The following is an 18363-nucleotide window of genomic DNA, read 5'->3' as shown; positions in this document are numbered from 1 at the left end:
AAAAAAAACAATCAAACAAAAATAATGAACAACCCACACGAGAATCAAAGATACATTTGTGTGGGGATCAAGTAGTGACATTGGCCTGCTACACCTCCATTTATCTGTCTGCTACTGATAAACATCAAGACTTTGAGAAGTTTCACTTTTTAGGTTATTCCTCCAACAAATCAACCATCATTACATTATAGAAGTGTATTATACAGATTGGTAGTGAGATAACAAGAGTTTCCATGAACCAGTTAAATAACAGGTGCTTTCACTCTACCTTAATAACATGAGACTGTCTTTTTCTTCATCTTCTATGTTGTTTTCCTGTGTAGAGAAAGAAACAAAATGTACAAGGCTGGATTTCAGTTCATGATGAGCTTGGTTCACCTTCCAGTTATTCTGGTCTTGTTTATTTTGAGGAGTATAAACACTTCTTGGTCATTTAAGCCTTTGTAATATTCTTGTCTTAGTCAAGATCACACCCTATCATTTTGCAGCTAGATGTCCACATAAGAAAGCATGAAACTCTAATATAACCCTAATAGAAACAGCTGGGGGAAAATATCACCTTTGAAATATTAAAATATGATTTTTAAGTTAGGCGCATTTTTCTATGTATGACAATGCAGTAACTCAGTAGGAACACAAATACAGGAAAAGTGTATTTAAAAAATACTCAGACCATAAAGCTTCCTGGCATACAGCACATCTTTTGAAAGGAAGAAAATATTAATTAAAAAAAAAGAGGTGGGAAGGTAGTGGAAGCCTGTTTGGGCAATAAAAGCAGTTGGATTTTATTTTCTGTTTAATATTATAAAACAGCAGGAAAGTCAAACCAGCAGGGAGACCTCAGCTTGAATTCAAAAGAATACTTTCCCAAGACCAAACTTTCTATAGCCTAGGTAGAGGCACCCCTATTGCCTGAGAAAACTTGGCTCTGCAGCTTTTCATACTGATGTCATGTATTCCGCATATTAAATTCCCTTTTGCTCAAGGTACCTACAATTTTATACAAATTAAGAGTTATGATAACCCTTTAATTGGTAAATATTGTGGTAAACAGAAGACAGAAATTTAAAAAATAAGAGTTCTTAATTAAATATTGAAGGCATCTATAAAAACAACAAAACAAAACAAAACACCAAAGCAGCCAAATCAGAAGGATTTTAAAAGACTCTTTCCAAACCTGCTGGAGCTTTTGCCATTTAAGACTGAATTAAGTTTCAGCTTTGAAAGGCCTCAGTGGTAGTATTTTAATTTATTTTAAGAGATAATACAGTTTTAAATAAGAACCCGTGCTATCTGGACCCCAGACAATTAGCTATGTAATTGGGAAGAGGAAAAACTATTCTGGCTCTGCAACCCTTTTCACTTTTTATCCTTTCATCCCTTGTGATTTTGCCTGCCTCAGTGCTATGTCCTAATCTAGGAAATTAGGACGTGACAGTCTGTAGTATAGATAGAAAAGAGTTATTGTAATTACATCTGTCATGTTGTTATCATGTAATAACAAAACAGCCACTACAGGCATAATAAGAGCTACGCAGGAAGAACTTGTCATGCACAAAAAATGATGAAGTAACTTTCTCTTAGCTTAAGCCTTAAGCCACCTTACAACAATTATCATAAAAATGGAAAACTTCTGATTTAGGCCCCAAGTCAGGCAACCACTCACATGTCCTTAACTCTAAGAACTTAAATATGTTAAGCACTTGCTAAGTAGGTTGGCAAGCCCTGAACTTCCTTGTTAAATAAAGCAAGACCTAAATCTTAGACACACACACACAGCAGTTAGTGCCTGCCAAGAGGAATTTCATGCATAGCACTGAACTACACAATTTCCATTAATTTACATTACTAAAACTAATAACACTGTGGTGAAAAGGAATATGATGAGCTCAACAGCTCTTAGATCAATAGTTTAGAATGTGAGAATGCCCACCTGGAATCCCAAGCCTTTTCCACTTTTTTTGCTCTCCTTCCCTATGTGTGCACATGGTTTCCAGTTTCTTTGTAAATATCATGACTGTAAATAAGGAATTGCAGTGTTTAAGTCTTGATCCCCAAATGTACTGATTCACTCTTTTCAGCACCATAGCATGCTGGATTTCTGCAGTCCCACAACAGTCAGCTCCCATGGCTGTGTGGCTGCAATACCCACCCAGAATGGGAAAGCTAGGTTCAGTTCCCACACCTCCCCAGGAGCATACCCTAAGCACTGCAAACTCCAATGGTGAGTGCATTTGATCCCACCAAATGCAGCTACCTTATTTTTTATCAGCCTTATTCCAATACTTTGTTAAACATCTAGGGACTGAATCTAAGCCTCCGTCTTCTGCAGTGACTACAGTTCCCATGGGTTAAAGAGTCAGCATTATTTTTGTTCTAACACCCTCTAGGATGATCAGCTTCTAATTACTGCAGGTTTTTTACTGGTACCTTTTCAACAAGGGGTACTAAGAGTTTTCTTCCTGAACTTTACAATATGAGCAAAGAAAACAAACTCATTTTAAAAATGGAACAGCTATATGCAATACATAGCACACAGCTTCATTGTTTACTTCACTATACCTTGAACACACATAGCTTTTTTAAATACACACAGATTTCTGGTTAACAACAAGGATTTCTCCAGGGTTCTTTGCAGTTCTTTAATGTAAGAAATTGCTCTAATTAATGACTCATTCAACAATTTAAAAATGCATCCCTTGCAGTCAAGGAATCTGGAGCCACAGAAAAAGAGAACAGGTCTGCAAAATAAACACTATGTATCTGACAAACACACTGAATTTATTTTTTTTTTCCTTGACATTTTAAAGTTAGGTTTTGCCTCTAAATTTTTTTATTTCTTTCACTAACAGCTAGACCACTGTGGGGTGGTTTACAAAGCTATTGCATATTGCGTTTGACCAAGTTGGTATTTGAGTGGCGGTTAAAATACACCAAAAAGAAGTCATTTGACAGCACCTTAGGCTGTTTTAAGCAAAAAACTGCAATGCAAAAGTTTGATTTCAATCTGTACACTGAGGCAGTACATAATAAAACTTTTACTCTTTCTAGAACCACAAGATTTCTAATACAAGTGAAATTTCCAAGCTCCTTTAGAACGCAAGTCATTAAATAAATACTAAGGAATAACTTTTGATCTGAAGGTTTTATACTAATGACTTTACCAACCCCTGCCCTCTCACACAGAAAGAAATATGAAAGGGTATCAGGAGTTTTAATTTTGGAGAGGTTCAGGGAAGTCTACTGCAAATTAAAGGGTCTCTGTTCAGGAGTTCTGCATGTTTCCCACCATTTTCCCACCATGTAAAAGTGTTCTTCATCCATGCATCTTTCCTGAAGAAAGAATCACAGAATCAAGTAGGTTGGAAAAGACCTTTAAGATCACCAAGATCACCTTTGGCCCAGAACTGGCAAGTCCACCACTAAACCATGCTACTACATGCTTTATCTCCCTTTTCTGACAATGTGACAAAAGGCGAGCAGAAAAGATGCTACTCCTTTGAATGCAGCCACTTGAGGACACATTTCTCCAGAACCTACTAATACAAAAAACTCAAAAGGTAGACCCAAACTCACCCTCTCCAATAGAAGGAATACTTAAAGGTAAGACAATACTTTTAAAAAATGCATTCCCTTATAGCCCATCATCTTCCCCCTGGTGTTTCGGACATGATGCTTTGAATTTGTTCTGCTAAGCTTTGTTACCATAAGTATTTTCCTGGCTTCCTATTAAAAGAAAGTAATTATAAGAGCACTGCTGGGAGATCAGATATAGCATAAAGACTCAAAGAACAGTTGCACACACCATTGAACACAGAATCTCAAAATTCACAACAGAATAAGCTGCTGTGAGCAAACCCATGTGATAATTTATTAAAGCATAATTTTTTCATCTACTAAAGGGAGAAAAAAAATGGCCTTATTATAGGTACGGTAAACCTGAGACAATGCCTGGCATTGCTTGGTTCTGCTATTCTCCAGCTATCATGGCACTTCCAAGAACAAAGAGGTAAAATTTGCATTCAAAAAAATAACATAGCTTAGCAATATATGCGTTTGTTTCCACATTCTTTTTAATATATGCATCTTTTTGAGTATCTAATACACACAAATCATCATAAACATCATGGGTTTTACTTTTATTGAAGTTATACTATAATACCCAGTGAAACAGCTGTAGATATTTAGTTTTAGTACTCTCTAAGTTATTTCATTGTTATGTTTGATAGCCATTTAATAATCTGAGGTCATATAACCTGAGGAATGTACTAAATATATCAGCCATGGTAATAAGATCTGCTTCCCAACATTTTTGAACTGAATTATTTTATCATGAAAGAAAGTGAGGTATGCCTAAGAACTGTAACCCTTATACTTTCATACTCCATTGTAATATTCTACCTACATTTCAACTAGGGTGCAATATTAGTGTGCCATTTGCTATTGAAAATTCACCTTTTTAACAGAATCTAGGAGATTTTGAGTAGAGATGCCTGTGATTTCACCCCTAAGGTATATAATCTTGAAAACTAGAATTTCACCAAGATAAAACTATGAAAGAAATAGATTAGTACAAATATATTCTGAAAAAAAAAAGGCTATTTCAGTATTCACTATCACAATCAGTTAAGTTTTCAACTCTAACCTCAAAACTTATTAATAGATCTTCTGTACAGAACAGTAGAAATTAGTACCGGCAGAGATTTTAGGGTCTGACTGTATTTTCTTTCTCATTCTTAGGCCAGAACAGACAAGTCTAGCTTTTCTGAAACTGTAATAGAATACCAATTTGCTGCAGCCTAAGTGTATCTCAGTTAATAAAAATTTAATAACATACTGTTATTTTTATTTAGTTTGTGAAAACACAAACATGCCAGAATTATAAAATGTTTATTCATTTAACAAAAGCAGTCATTTTCATCTTTAAAAACCTCACTCAGAGAGTTGGTAAAAAACAGGCATCAAACATCTACTGCATTATCAAGTAACTCTTGAAACTGATCTGTGAATTCAGCATTTCTCCACACTGAGGCATGCAAGCAGAGTGATACACACTAAACTCCTAAAAACAAAGGTTTATAACACCCCGGATTAATTGTGCCTGTAATAAATTTTCCATTTTTTTTCACGTTCTGTTTGACACATATTAAAACCTCCGTTTAGATATATGTTACTTTACTACTCTGGCCTGATTCCTTTCTCCCTGCCCAGACTTAGACCTGCAAAGTGAAACACTGCAATGCCACTTCACTGTAATGCTAAGAAAGCATCTTTTGAAGGTTTATTTTCCACATTAAGATTCACTGATTGTATCATTCTAGCACCTCTAGATTTGAAATGCTTGCTGCAGAATAGCTTTATAGTAAAGCCCGTACAGTGAGGAAGTGTTTATCCTGTTCAGTTTTTATTCAAGCTGGCTTGAAAGTCAGCTTACTATCTACCTCAAATTTCAACTGACACACTGCCTCACAGGACTCAGTCATTTTGGCACACTGCATGCAAGCTAGACAAGTATTTTGAAGACAACGGAGTTCTAACACTTCCTTTTTAGTCTTTTTGCAAAAGCTCTTGCTACTATCTCACCTGCAAGCTTCAGAATTGCTTTTTCCTTTTGTGCTCATTAGGACAATGAAACTGACTTTTAGAGGGCAAAGAGAGAAAGAGCATGCATTTCATCACTAGGTTGTTTTTTGTGAACTAGAAACATGGACAACTGTAATAATGCCAAGGCTGCCTTGTGTTTTAATACCGTAAACCAAACTCTAATTTGGGAAGCCTGTAACTAAATGAAACGTTAAGCTGTTAGCAATAATTTAGTGCAGCTTAGTTTGGGAAAAAGACACAGAAATGCTTTAGAAACAAATTCCAATGCTTAAAAAAATAAATAAATAGAATAAAACTCACACTTAATTGCATCAGATACATGAAAGAATCTGGGGTAGGTGCATGCTCCAACCCCATGGATTTTGCAAGGCAATGCAATGTCTGTCAACTTTTCCCCTTGAGAAACTCTTAAACTACTTCTGGAAAAAAATACATGAAAATTCCTCTCTGCTTTCCTTTACATTCCACAGTTAGTTGCCAAAATGTCATGGGAGCCTGCCAGTGCTCAGAAATAGAGGTAGGCAATGCCACCAAACTTCCTTGAAAGGACAAGCAGTTTTAACCTGCTGGGCATTTTAAATGCTACTTTCACAACTAGACTTCAACTGCATGGCTACATTTACATCTCCCTCCACACCTCCTACTTCTTCATGTTATTTTCACAGTCAAATGTTATCCCCACAGAGGTCAGGTAACATGGCAGCTGTTGTGAGTCTAGTGCCAGCTAGCGCCAGGCCAGCAGCTTCTTGAGCAAGTTGTCTCAGCAGATTGACAAACAGCAGGGATATTGATAATTTCCAGCACTTGAACTGCTGGGTGGTGGAAAACAGGAGCAAAAAGGGAGCATGACTAAATTCCTCTCCCAAGAAGCATTAAATTCAAATTTAGCAGTTACTCTTGTAACTTCTTTCTGCAGCAATAAAGAGTGAGAGACACTATTTCTTTTCCTACAAAAATGAAATACTACACCTTTCTGCACAGTGGCCCTCTTGGAACACATACCATTGCTCAGCAGATGAGAGAAAATTAGATCGACATTCACAGCTATTTATTACTGTTTAAGTTAAATAACACAGAGGGCAGAAGAGAGTCAGTCCCAGATGGCAGCATGTAGGGAAAACCATAATGCTACATTAAAGATGTGCTTTTAATTAACTTCTATCTGAATTATTATAATTAAAGATTTTACCACAGGTGTTCTTACAATAATTACTTTCTATTTCCTTGTGCAGTGCACATTCCCAGGAAATGGGAATCGAGACTATTACCTAATTTAAAACTCTCAATTATTTTAGATTTCATTGCTTTTCAATTGTTTTATTAGTGATATTTTCTTTGTGCCTTTTTGATCTTTTTCAGATTCCAATCGGCTTTTCCAAGACCTCAGAAATTTCTTTCGGATGGCCAGGTGCAATTCTGAGCAGTCAACAAAATATGGATTACATTTTATTACGTTTGGATCCAAGAAAACCAGTTCATACAGAGTTACAAATTTTCCTTTTAACTTGGAAAGAAATGGTTCATTTTTGTCACTGGTGTTGCACATATGATATTAATTCCCTTCAGTTTTTTTCTCGAGATTGGTATCTCCTTTAGTGTTGCATTTGTATACAGGTCTTTGCAAATGACATTGTTACACACATTAACCATTGCAATGTGTACCGGATGCAAAAGATCAAGCAGCTATCCTGATTTCTTGAACACTACTTGTGTAGGCAAGTAAGCAGTGATTCCCTGGTTTCCTATTAATATTTTCACTCATAATATAAAACCATATTGTGAACTGGCAGTTAGCAAACATAGGCTAAGAGAAACAAGTTCCTGTTTCACCTGTGCTGCAAAGACACATTGGATCACATTTTTCCTGTGAGTTTGAAATTCATAGATCACAATTTTACTAAAATGATAGAGAGGGCTGAAGACAGGATTTTATGAAAGAAGGAAAAGAATAATGCACAAAAAAGAATGATTTAAGGCAGACAATACTTCCCTCTTTTGCATTAGTTCCTGCAGCAGACTTTAGTATGCAAGACTACATTCTGAAATCCTTAATTCTATCTTCCAATCTAGGGAAAACAAGCAACAATAACCCAAGAATAAACAGGATCACTCATCTTTTCTTTGTGTTTATCTCTGAAAATGTTATCTTTTTACTGAAATAATATTCAGCAGAGGCATTCAAATTGAAGGGACCTTTGAAGTAGCACCTCTTGAGAGAAAGCAATAGCATCAGATGGCATATATGCTCGTTTCAGTTTAACAGGCAGAAACTATGATACTATCACATTCACAGAGCTATAAGGGTTCAGTCCACCTAAGAAGCTGTCGTGGTTTAAACCCAGTCAGATAGCTTGTGCACTCACTTCCAGTGAGTGGTGCTGGGCTGGAAGCAGCCGAGGCCCACGTCCCCCCCCAGGGGGCTCCCTCCCTTCCCCGCTCCCAGAGGGATGGGGAGGAGAATCGAAGTATGCAACTCCCACGGGCTGAGATAAGAACAGTCCAGCAATCAATGCACAACACAAATCACCACCACTACCACCAACAACAACGATAAGAGATAATAGCAAGGGAACAGTGTACAATACCACCCGCTGAAAAACAAGTCCGACCCGGAAGACCCCCTGTCAAAACACAGCACTGCACCAGCTACCAAGGAGAAAAATGACTGCTATTCCTGAGCCCAGGACAGAAGCCATTGGGAAAGAAAGGTCCTCAGTTTCCACCATCAGTGTACATCAGGGAAGTACTAGATAGATGGACGCATGAGGGTGTAAGCTCAGCTGCGTGCAACACAGCATTGGACCCTTTCCAGACACAAGTTCTCATTTAGTACACTCATTCAATGTAAGCATGCAAGAAAAATTTTAAAGGGCGTTACGAAAGCTGTGACATTGTAAATCTAATGCCATCTAATGTCTCCATTGCAGCCTTCTCCTGAAAAAAATTGATTTATCTATGATCACATATGACAATTCAGATGTCCTTATAGCCCTTTTAATAAAAATTTGATAGCAACTGATGTTAGAAATCAATTATTACTGGGCAAGTTACCTCAGTCACCTTATGCTTTTTGATTTTGTCTTTTTATTTTAAGGAAATTGACAGCCAAAGAATTGAGAAAATAATATACTTCTATTTTGTCAGTTTTTAGAAGTAAATAAAGAAAATATATTTTTCTGTAAGTCACCATGTGGGATTCCAACTGCTCTTTTATTTCATTCAACCTCCTCCCCAGAACTGGGTACCTATCTTGTTGTAACTAGATTAAAATTAAGCCTTCTTTGAAATAAACTTTGGGATTTCCATGTGTCAGCTTTCAAAAACAGGCAGAAACATTCAGTGTCTATTTATTTAAACTCCTGTCCATAATAAGACTTTGTTACTGTTGGCTCTTACCAAGTAAGCCTAGAGCATAAAGCATCTTTTGCCAAGAAACACTGAGATTCTTCCTTGTAGAGTAATTCCCAAGCTTCTGTCTTGTTCCCACAGTGCTTCACTAGCTGAAAAACTGAATAAAATTGGTTCTGTTTACGTAAGAACAGATATTAATAGAGTCCATGCTCTTTTTTGTTGTATGCCATGCAAGGACATACAAAACGACCAATCTAGTCAACACATCGGTGAAACCCTTCTGCTAAGCAGCCACTGAAATGAGTAGGGTTAAGATAGAAAATTGAAATTTCATTGGGTACTAATTCTGGAGGCACAAGTGGGGAACAGGGATGGAAATCACATTGAAAATAATTACTATATCTGTATTTCAAGAATTTTAAAAGCTTAGCCCTACAAAGCCTACATTCCACCCACATTTTATTTGTATTCCCTTCCACCTTGCTCAGCATGCGCCAGAGGAAAACTATGTAGTGCAGTAAAAAAAAAAGGGATATAGAGCACAACAGGTCTGCTGTTCCAAGCTGTGCACTTATTTCAAGGGAGTTTTTGCCTGAGATATGGATGAACCATTTCAGCAGTACCTCTGCTTATCCAAAACTAACTTCATGGTCAAGCTTCACACAACCTTTTCTTTGCCTACACTGAGGAACAAGGGAAGGAGAAGAAATCAAAGCTTAAAGTCAATTACAAGGTTTAATCTGTCCACTATTCACTAAGCAATGTAGTTCAACTCTCTCTCCCTGACTTCTACCAGCAGCATGCATATCTTATCTTCCCTGCTCCCAGAAACAGCAAGTCATCCAACACAAACATCCCAGAGTAGCATTACATCTGGTCAGACAAACGAGAGGAAGGACACAAAGGACATAAAGGAGAAGCATCCCTACTTTTCTCTCACCTCTGCATAGTGTACAAGAGCAGGTTGTGAGTCAGTTTTCTCCCACAGGATGGGGAAGGTAAGGAAGAACGAACAATAGGTTCCTGAAGATAGATTTTGGCAAGGCATGAGAAGCAACGTACAATTCATCTCTTAAAGTGCCTCTCTGCACCGAAGTGCTGCATTCTCTAACCAGAACTGCATGAGATAATGTGGTCCTAGAAATACCCTAAACATCCAGCATCTCTAAAGATGTCATGTGCCTACAGAACAGCCTACCGTCAACTACAGGAACAGCCTAAAAATAATGTAAACTACAGAAATCCTAAGAAATTATGGCTTCTGGGAAAAGAAAAAAAAAAGGCTTTTGCAATACATTCTGGAGTGAAACAACCTGTTACTGGCACATCTCAGACTTTAACCTTTTCTCTTCACTAAGGTTGCTGGCAATTGTGTGCAACCAGTGTCAAGCCCACTATCTTCTCACACATTGGGCTGTCCAGTTGATAGGCATGGACTTTTTCTGAATGTCTATGGAAACACTGCAGGCAGTGCTTTTTGTAAACAAAGTGCTGTCGCTGCCTGGAAAATAGCTCACGCAGACAGAAAACTTGGTAATATGGCAACAATCTGGCTTCTCAAAAATGACAAGGAGCCAACAAACAACACTTATTTTATATTCAGATACAAATTAATCCCTCCCAAAGTAAGTGGGTTTAGAATATTTGAGGAAGTCCTCCAGCACACATAGATTTTTAGAATATATATTGACATTCTGTAGGGCAGTCCAGGAAATGCAACTTGAGCCAGAGCTGGCAGGGAAATCCAGCTCTCTCATATACACAAGCTCACAGAGCAGCTAAAAAGGAAAGCTGAGATGCTGTGGAAGAGATTACTGGAATTGCACTGCGGTGTGGCAAGGAGTGTAAAATGAGTAGCTAATGAAAAAGGGTCTGAGGAAAAAAGAAAGAGTGTGAAGAAAAAAAAACAAGTGCTGCAAAAGCGTCTTCACTCTTTCACATTAATTCTTACAACATTGTAATAATTTCTTCCTTTTCTAATTGATCTTATTTTCTTGGAAGAGCTAAAAAGAAGCACCAAAATTACCACACAAATACAGAGGGATACTAGCAGTAAGGCTGAGGCAAGAAAAGCGACCTTGGCTTACCAGACTTAATAACAAAGACTTTCATAGGGGACCATCAATGCATAATTCCAGTGATGTAGCACAAATGGAGAACAACAATAAGGGGGGGGGGGGCAAGTGAACTACATGAAAAACATTAGCACAAAGTGTCAGATTAAAGGATAGATTAAAATTTTAGAAGTTATAATATATATATGTATATTCAATCTGTCTTCAGATGTTCAGTATCTAAAAGTCTGACTTAATGTGCATAAACATTCTAAAGTGATGTGTTGGTGAAATTCGTACTTTGCCCTGTTCGTCAGCAGCAGCCTGACTGTCCATTTATGGGATATCTCTAATGCTTCCAATGAGGTATAGATAGATCTGCAGGCCAGCATTAGCACAAGTACAGAAACATCCCAGGTCCAACAGCAACAGTGCACAGCGGGTGTCTTTTCTGTTCTCCATCTCTTATCCACTAAGCACAAGCAAAGCAGAGCTGAGAAGAGGGCTTAACAGACAGAGGAGATGGGAATACATACACTGCTTGCTCTCTTCCTTCTGTTGTTCATTTTCACTCCTCTTTTTGTGCAAGAAGAGAACAGTGGGGATTGCTTTTTTTATTATGAAGTTCTGAACTTACACCCATCGAACACAGAGGAAAGTGATGTTAACCAGTGTTATCTTCACTGAAAGCAGAATGGCATCAGTAAGAACAGTGTATTCGCACAGACATCATCATTGTGCTGAGAAGCAAGTGGGAAAACAAGCCTCTAAGATTTGGTTGTACTGGTTGAATGAGACATATTCTCAATCTAGTTTTTATAAGAACTTCCATCAAGGATATAATAAATGTTTCCCGGAAGATCCTTACTGACCACCCTTGCATAGAGCCATACTGGGTTTCTACTTTAGTGAACTAATATTTTCCACCTAAAACCAGGCCTGACTGAAAAGCTTTCCATCTTTTGACCCACACTGATCAAGCAAAAATCACGTGGTAAAGAGCCCTGAATCAGGACAAACTTACCAGAGCTTTTGGATAACAAGTGTGCATTTTCATGTCTACCTTCAGAGAGGTGAAGAAGTCTCAAAAAATTCTGCAAAGCTAAGGTAGTTCATGAATAATTTGCCTTTTCTAAGAAAAAAAAAATCTCTAAGACTAATGACTTTTGCAGCTACTCTGACGGCATCAAAGACTGGAAAACATCAAATACAGTGGCAGCAAACAGAAAAAGAATCTATCCCTGTGGTATTACTACATGTTACAGAAGAGTTTAACCAGCTGGTAAAGGAAAATTTGAAAAAGGATATGGAAACATGATATTAAAAGGATGCATACATCATATTGAACCATTAATTCAACTCATTCCGCAATGTGCTTGTGTCTGCCAGTGTTGTGGTTAATAGAAAGGCTATGAAATTCAGAATGCAATTAAGTCTTGGAAGAAGCACCGTTGGAGGCTGTAGCAGTTTCTATAGCAACCTGAAAGGCTCAAGACTAGTAACGGGAGATTAACTTAAAGGCAAGATAAGTGCATAAATACAGCTCTCATTTACCATTTTCTCTGCTTCCAAATGGGCCATGTATTTTTGATGTAAACAATACAGAAATGCAGACAGATGCCCTACTTGTTACTAACTAGAGCAAAAAAATAACCTCTAAAAACATTCTGTTAAAAAAATTCTGCCAATTTCACAGTTGGGGAATCATCCAAACTTCACTAATTAATACAATCAAAATGGAAAGCACGGAACTTGAATGGTGCCAGAAGATTAGAATGAGGTTTCGAGATAGGGAACATGACAATCATAACAAGAGTTTGCTGATGTCAATGCACTGTATGCTTCTGAACAAATCCTTTGACGTATTTTTCTGGATTACACTTCAGATAGGCTTTAAATCTTTGAAACAGCAAGATACAGAAGAATTTTTGTAAGCACTACAAACCTCTTTTCCTTTCCTTTTTTTGAAATACTCTTTTCAATAAGAAAGACAATATTGAAGAAGCCTCATCCAGTACTTTTCCTGGCAGTTAAGATCTTTTAGTCAAAGGTTTAGTTGAGACTGCTGTCACCTTTTTGAACTCCTGCCCATCTGACATACAAATCTTAAAAAAGTACACGAGATTCCCTGGCCACATCCTTAGACCAGCCAGTTGCTCTGAACTTGTTTTATTCATCATTTAAAAAACAATTGATATATGCATAAGTCATTCAGGAACATGTATAAACATAACCATGTATGTAAACAGTGACAACACTACCACAGGTACTGAAAGCAGCTTCATCAACTAAAGAGACAGTCCAAACTAATTTACTCTATGCAGCCTGCAAGTAGTGTGGAGCTAGCACTGGTACCTCTGCACAGCACTGGATTGTCCTGCACACATATGTTAGTATCAGACTAGGGAAAGAAAAATAATGCTATCCTTACTTTAGTACTCATTGGTGAATTAACCAAGTGCATAGTTAATTCCCAATATGTTCCAAGGATTACTGTGGAATAACTGCCTTGGATAACACAAACCTCTTGGGTTTACCCAATTGTGCCTTCAAACTCTCATGTGGTTTTACTTGCACGGTGAGCTTTTTTGAATGGAATTTGTTGACTTCCTGCATATTTAAGGAAAAAATGCAGATACCCCGTAAAAATTTCTAGAAGTCACTGTTATATAATTTGAAACATTTGCTACAGTTCCCTGAAGATGTTCAAACCTGCCCATGATAATATCTAAGCACAACCTAGAGTAATGAGACTGGCATAGCATTACTTACAATGGAATGTGTGTCTGTTTCTGCTGTGGTGGGAGGTTGCCTATTGCATGTGTAAAGCACAAGAAAATGATAAGCTGATATTTTTTTGTCAAGGGCATGCCACATTCTCTGCCATAAGTTAAATATTTCAACCTGTGAAATGCCTTGAAATTACTCTGGTTCAAGAGTAGTATTCCCTTCTCCACAAGATCATTCCAGAGTGAAAAGCAGGTTTCCCCATCGAGGTCCACCATACAGCTGTTTGGGAGCTGCACAAGTCAGAGCTGTGCCACTAAAAAGGTTATTCATGTATTACCTTTTTTAGGGGAAACCTAAAGACCTTGTAGCAGTTTCCAGAATTACGATTTTGTTCTAAGAGTCACAGAAGGGTGAGATGAGGACATGACTCTTAACTTCTTCATTGAAGTGATTTGTAAGTTGATAACAGAGAACTTATTCTTCTTTTTTCCACTAGTAATTTTTTACTTCCTTTTCAACTAATCGAAAAGCCATAATTAAAACCCATGCAGGGATAGCAGCAGCCCTTCAACTCTGAAGTTAATTTTGATTAAAAAAGAAATCCCATGCTATAAAAAAATTTCAAGGAAGGGAACATTACATACTGTGGAATCCATTAAGCGGGAAGAAGTTGAAGAGATTCATCATTCCCCTCAGTATTCTTCAGAGCTGACCTGTCCTTTAATTGAAGTTACTGTATTCTTCTTTGAAGAGTTTCTTTTTCTATTCTAGAGAGGCTGTGGCAGTGTCAAGATTCTCAAGAGAGACAGCTTAATAACAATATAAAAAAATGCTGCCCTTCTCTTCTGCACACAAAGATTTTTATATTTTTTCTCTGATTTTGACTTGATATGAACTTTTTTCTTTTGAAGAAATAAAGGAGGCTTCACTGGAGGAAAATGCAGCAACCACATTTAGAAATATGTATCTCAGATATTAGCAAAGAGTTTAAAAATCAGAAGTGAGAGCAAACCTCTGCAAAGTTGATTAGTTTTCATTTGCAGTTTTGTTTCTTCATAAAAATTAATGTTTATGAGATCTTTCAGTGGAGTTTTCAGAAACAGAATATCTGTGAATTTTGAGCATACAAATGGATTAACATCCTCCCTGATTTGCTATAGACTTTAGAAATAAAAAGATTTCATGAAGAGTGAAAATTACATGGATCTGGATTTGCTATAGACATTGGAAACAATTAGACTTTATAAGGAATGACATTTAGATCTGCATTGAGATTTCATCTACTTCTGCTCTCTAGGTTCAGATAGTACAATAACTTCTTTACCACGTGACCACAGAGGATAAGAAACACTGAAAAAGGGGTCATAGGCTCACAGAATGGTTTGGGTTGGAAAGTACCTTAAGATCATTTAGTTCCAACCCCACTGCCATGGGCAGGGATGCCTCACTATAGACCATGTCACCCAAGGCCCTGTCCAGCCTGGCCTTAAACACTGACAGGGATGGGGCATTCACAGCTTCTTTGGGCAACCCATTCCAGTGCCTCACCACCCTCACAGTAAAGAACTTTTTCCTTATATCCAATCTGAGCTTCCTCTGTTTAAGTTTAAACCCATTACCCCTTGTCCTATTGCTACAGCCCTGATGAAGAGTCCCTCCCCAGCACCCTTGTAGGCCCCCTTCAGATACTTGGATGCATGGAGACCACATAGCAGCCTACTCTTCTCCAGGCTGAACAGCCCCAGCTATCTCAGCCTGTTTCATGCAGGAGGTGCACCAGCCCGCTTACCATCCTTGTGACCCTCCTTTGGACTTGCTCCAACAGTTCCATGTCCTTTTTATGTTGGGGACACCAGAACTGCACGCAATACTCCAAGCGAGGTCTCACAAGGGCAGAGTAGAGGGGCAGGATCATCTCCTTCGACCTGCTGGTAGAATGCAACCCAGCATGCTGTTGGTTTCTGGCCAGCGAGCACACACTGAAGCCGGCTCGTGTTGTTTCTCATCAACCAGCACCGCCAAGTTCTTCTCTGCAGGGCTGCTGTGAATCTCTTCTCTGCCCAGCCTGTAGCTGTGCCTGGGATTGCCCCGACCCATGTGTAGGACCTTGCACTTGGCTTGGTTGAACTTCATGAGGATAGCATTGGGCCACTTCACTAGCATGTCAAGGTCCCTCAGGATGGCATTCCTTCCCACCAGTGTGATGACCACACACTGGCAACACTATTTTCTGCTGCTAATAACTAAATCACTCTCCAGGCACGTCCAGAAAGAGATTTTGGTTGAAGTTGAAATGTTTTTTGCCTGCAACAGCAAAGTTGCTAGAGAAATCTTTACTCTACAATTTGCAAGAAGAAAAGACTATTTTCTTTGTAACACAGAAATTACTAAGGGCAGGTGAAAAGAAAGACATGCACAGCTCGCTGATTATCTAGAATACACCAGGTTGCTGGTTTGCCACAAGCTACTTAAACTTCTACCATGAACCATGCTTAGTGGTTGCAAAGGGTAATTAAATAGATATAGTCCTTACTCCACAGCCCACCTAATAATAATTTTTAATACAGCTCACCTTTCTCTTCTCCCACCTCCTGCCACAACCAGCACTTCAGTTAAGCTTAGAAGTCATTATGGAATATAAGTGATTAGCAAAACTGCTATGAGTTTGCCTAGACTAAACATAAATGACATGAAAAAAGAGTTAGAAGAAAAGTAAAGCATCGGATATTTAATCAAGGAAATATTCTGTTCATCCATCATTCCTTGCAATTAAACAGTAGATTGCCCGGTATACTTTCCTAGTGAAAATATGCAAAAAAGCCCCATATTTTTAGAAGTACTGAATAGTTCTGAGTTACAGCATGCTGCATATTTCCTATTTCGGCTCATTGTTTATTATGGCTGCATGGCCCTCTTGTACTGACCAATGAAAAAGATAGTGAAGCTCAAAGCTATTCATGTAATTTCCAGAGAGCTTGAAAATAAAAGCAGAAAGAACTAAAATAATATCAGATAAAGAGTTATAAATCATTATTTCTACACTTATCTCCACCCCAACTCCATGAAAATACTAAAATCATTGTATAGACACTCTGTCAGAGCAATTCCAGGCACAGCTACAGGTTGGGCAGAGAACAGATTCAGAGCAGCCCTGTGAAGAAGGACTTGGTGGTGTTGGTCAATGAGAAAATGAACATGAGCCAGCTTCAGTGTGCGCTCGCAGCCCAGAAAGCCAACCGTATCCTGGGCTACATCAAAAGGAGCGTGACCAGCAGGTCGAAGGAGGTGATCCCGCCCCTCTACTCTGCTCTCGTGAGACCTCACTTGGAGTATTGTGTGCAGTTCTCATGTCCTCAACATAAAACGGACATGGAACTGTTGGAACAAGTCCAGAGGAGGGCCACGAGGATAATCAAGGGACTGGAGCACCTCCCATATGATAGGCTGAGATACCTGGGGCTGTTTAGCCTGGAGAAGAGAAGGTTGCGTGGAGACCTCATAGCAGCCTTCCAGTATCTGAAGGGGGCCTATAAGTATGCTGGGGAGGGCCTCTTCATCAGGGACTGTAGTGATAGGACAAGGGGTAATGGGTTAAAACTTAAACAGGGGAAGTTTAGATTGGGTATAAGGAAGAAATTCTTTACTGTAAAGGTGGTGAGGCACTGGAATGGGTTGCCCAGGGAGGTTGTGAATGCTCCATCCCTGGTGGTGTTCAAGGCCAAGTTGGACAGAGCCTTGGGTGACATGGTTTATAGTGAGATATCCCTGCCCATGGCAGGGGGGTTGGAACTAGATGATCTTAAAGTCCTTTCCAATCCTAACTATTCTATGATTCTATGACAAGGGGTAATGGGTTAAAACTTAAACAGAGGAAGTTTAGATTGGATATAAGGAAGAAGTTCTTTACTGTAAGGGTGGTGAGTCACTGAAATGGGTTGCCCAGGGAATTTGTGAATGCTCCATCCCTAGTGGTTGGTCAAGACCAGGCTGGACAGAGCCTTGGGTAGTATGGTTTAGTGTGAGGCATCCCTGCCCATGGCAGTGGGGTAGGAACTAGATGATCTTAAGGTCCTTTCCAATCCTAACTATTCTATGATTCTATGATAGTGAGTAAAAAGTTTCTCTCCTTTATTTTTTTTATATTTTTTTCTTCCAATATAGCCCCAAACAGCTTAACAACTTGAGTGAGGTTAAAAAGACAATAAATAAAACACACAAAAATCCTAAAGCTAAAGAACTCACCTTGTCATCTCCTGTCCTCCTCTACTTCCACCCACACCTTGAAAATGGTGAAGCTACCTTACATAGCTTTATCATTTCCCTGCCTACAGCATTTATACAGGGATGGATCAGCTTTTTCCTAAGCCAGCACCCAGGTCCCTGTCTTTCCTATGCCAGGGAGAGATCCCAGCAACCTTCATTTGGCAAACCTCTGCATCAATTGCTCACCCCACAGGCAAGATGGAGGGGAAATTAGTTTTAACCTGTGGATTTGGCTCCCCAGGTGTGGATAATGGCATGAGGAGTCTCCAGAAGAAATTTAAAGGTGAGCCCTTCCTGCAGCTCTCACATGCAGCCCAGCACCTCCCAGGTAAAGGTTCAGTTGCATACTGATAGCAATGCT

Source organism: Neopsephotus bourkii, unplaced genomic scaffold (genome assembly GCF_033783945.1).
Source record: "Neopsephotus bourkii isolate Nb327-2 ecotype Australia unplaced genomic scaffold, CSIRO-AGI_Nbou_v1 NB_1634, whole genome shotgun sequence".
In the NCBI taxonomy this organism is placed as follows: Eukaryota; Metazoa; Chordata; class Aves; order Psittaciformes; family Psittacidae; genus Neopsephotus; species Neopsephotus bourkii.
This window is presented reverse-complemented; position numbering follows the sequence as displayed.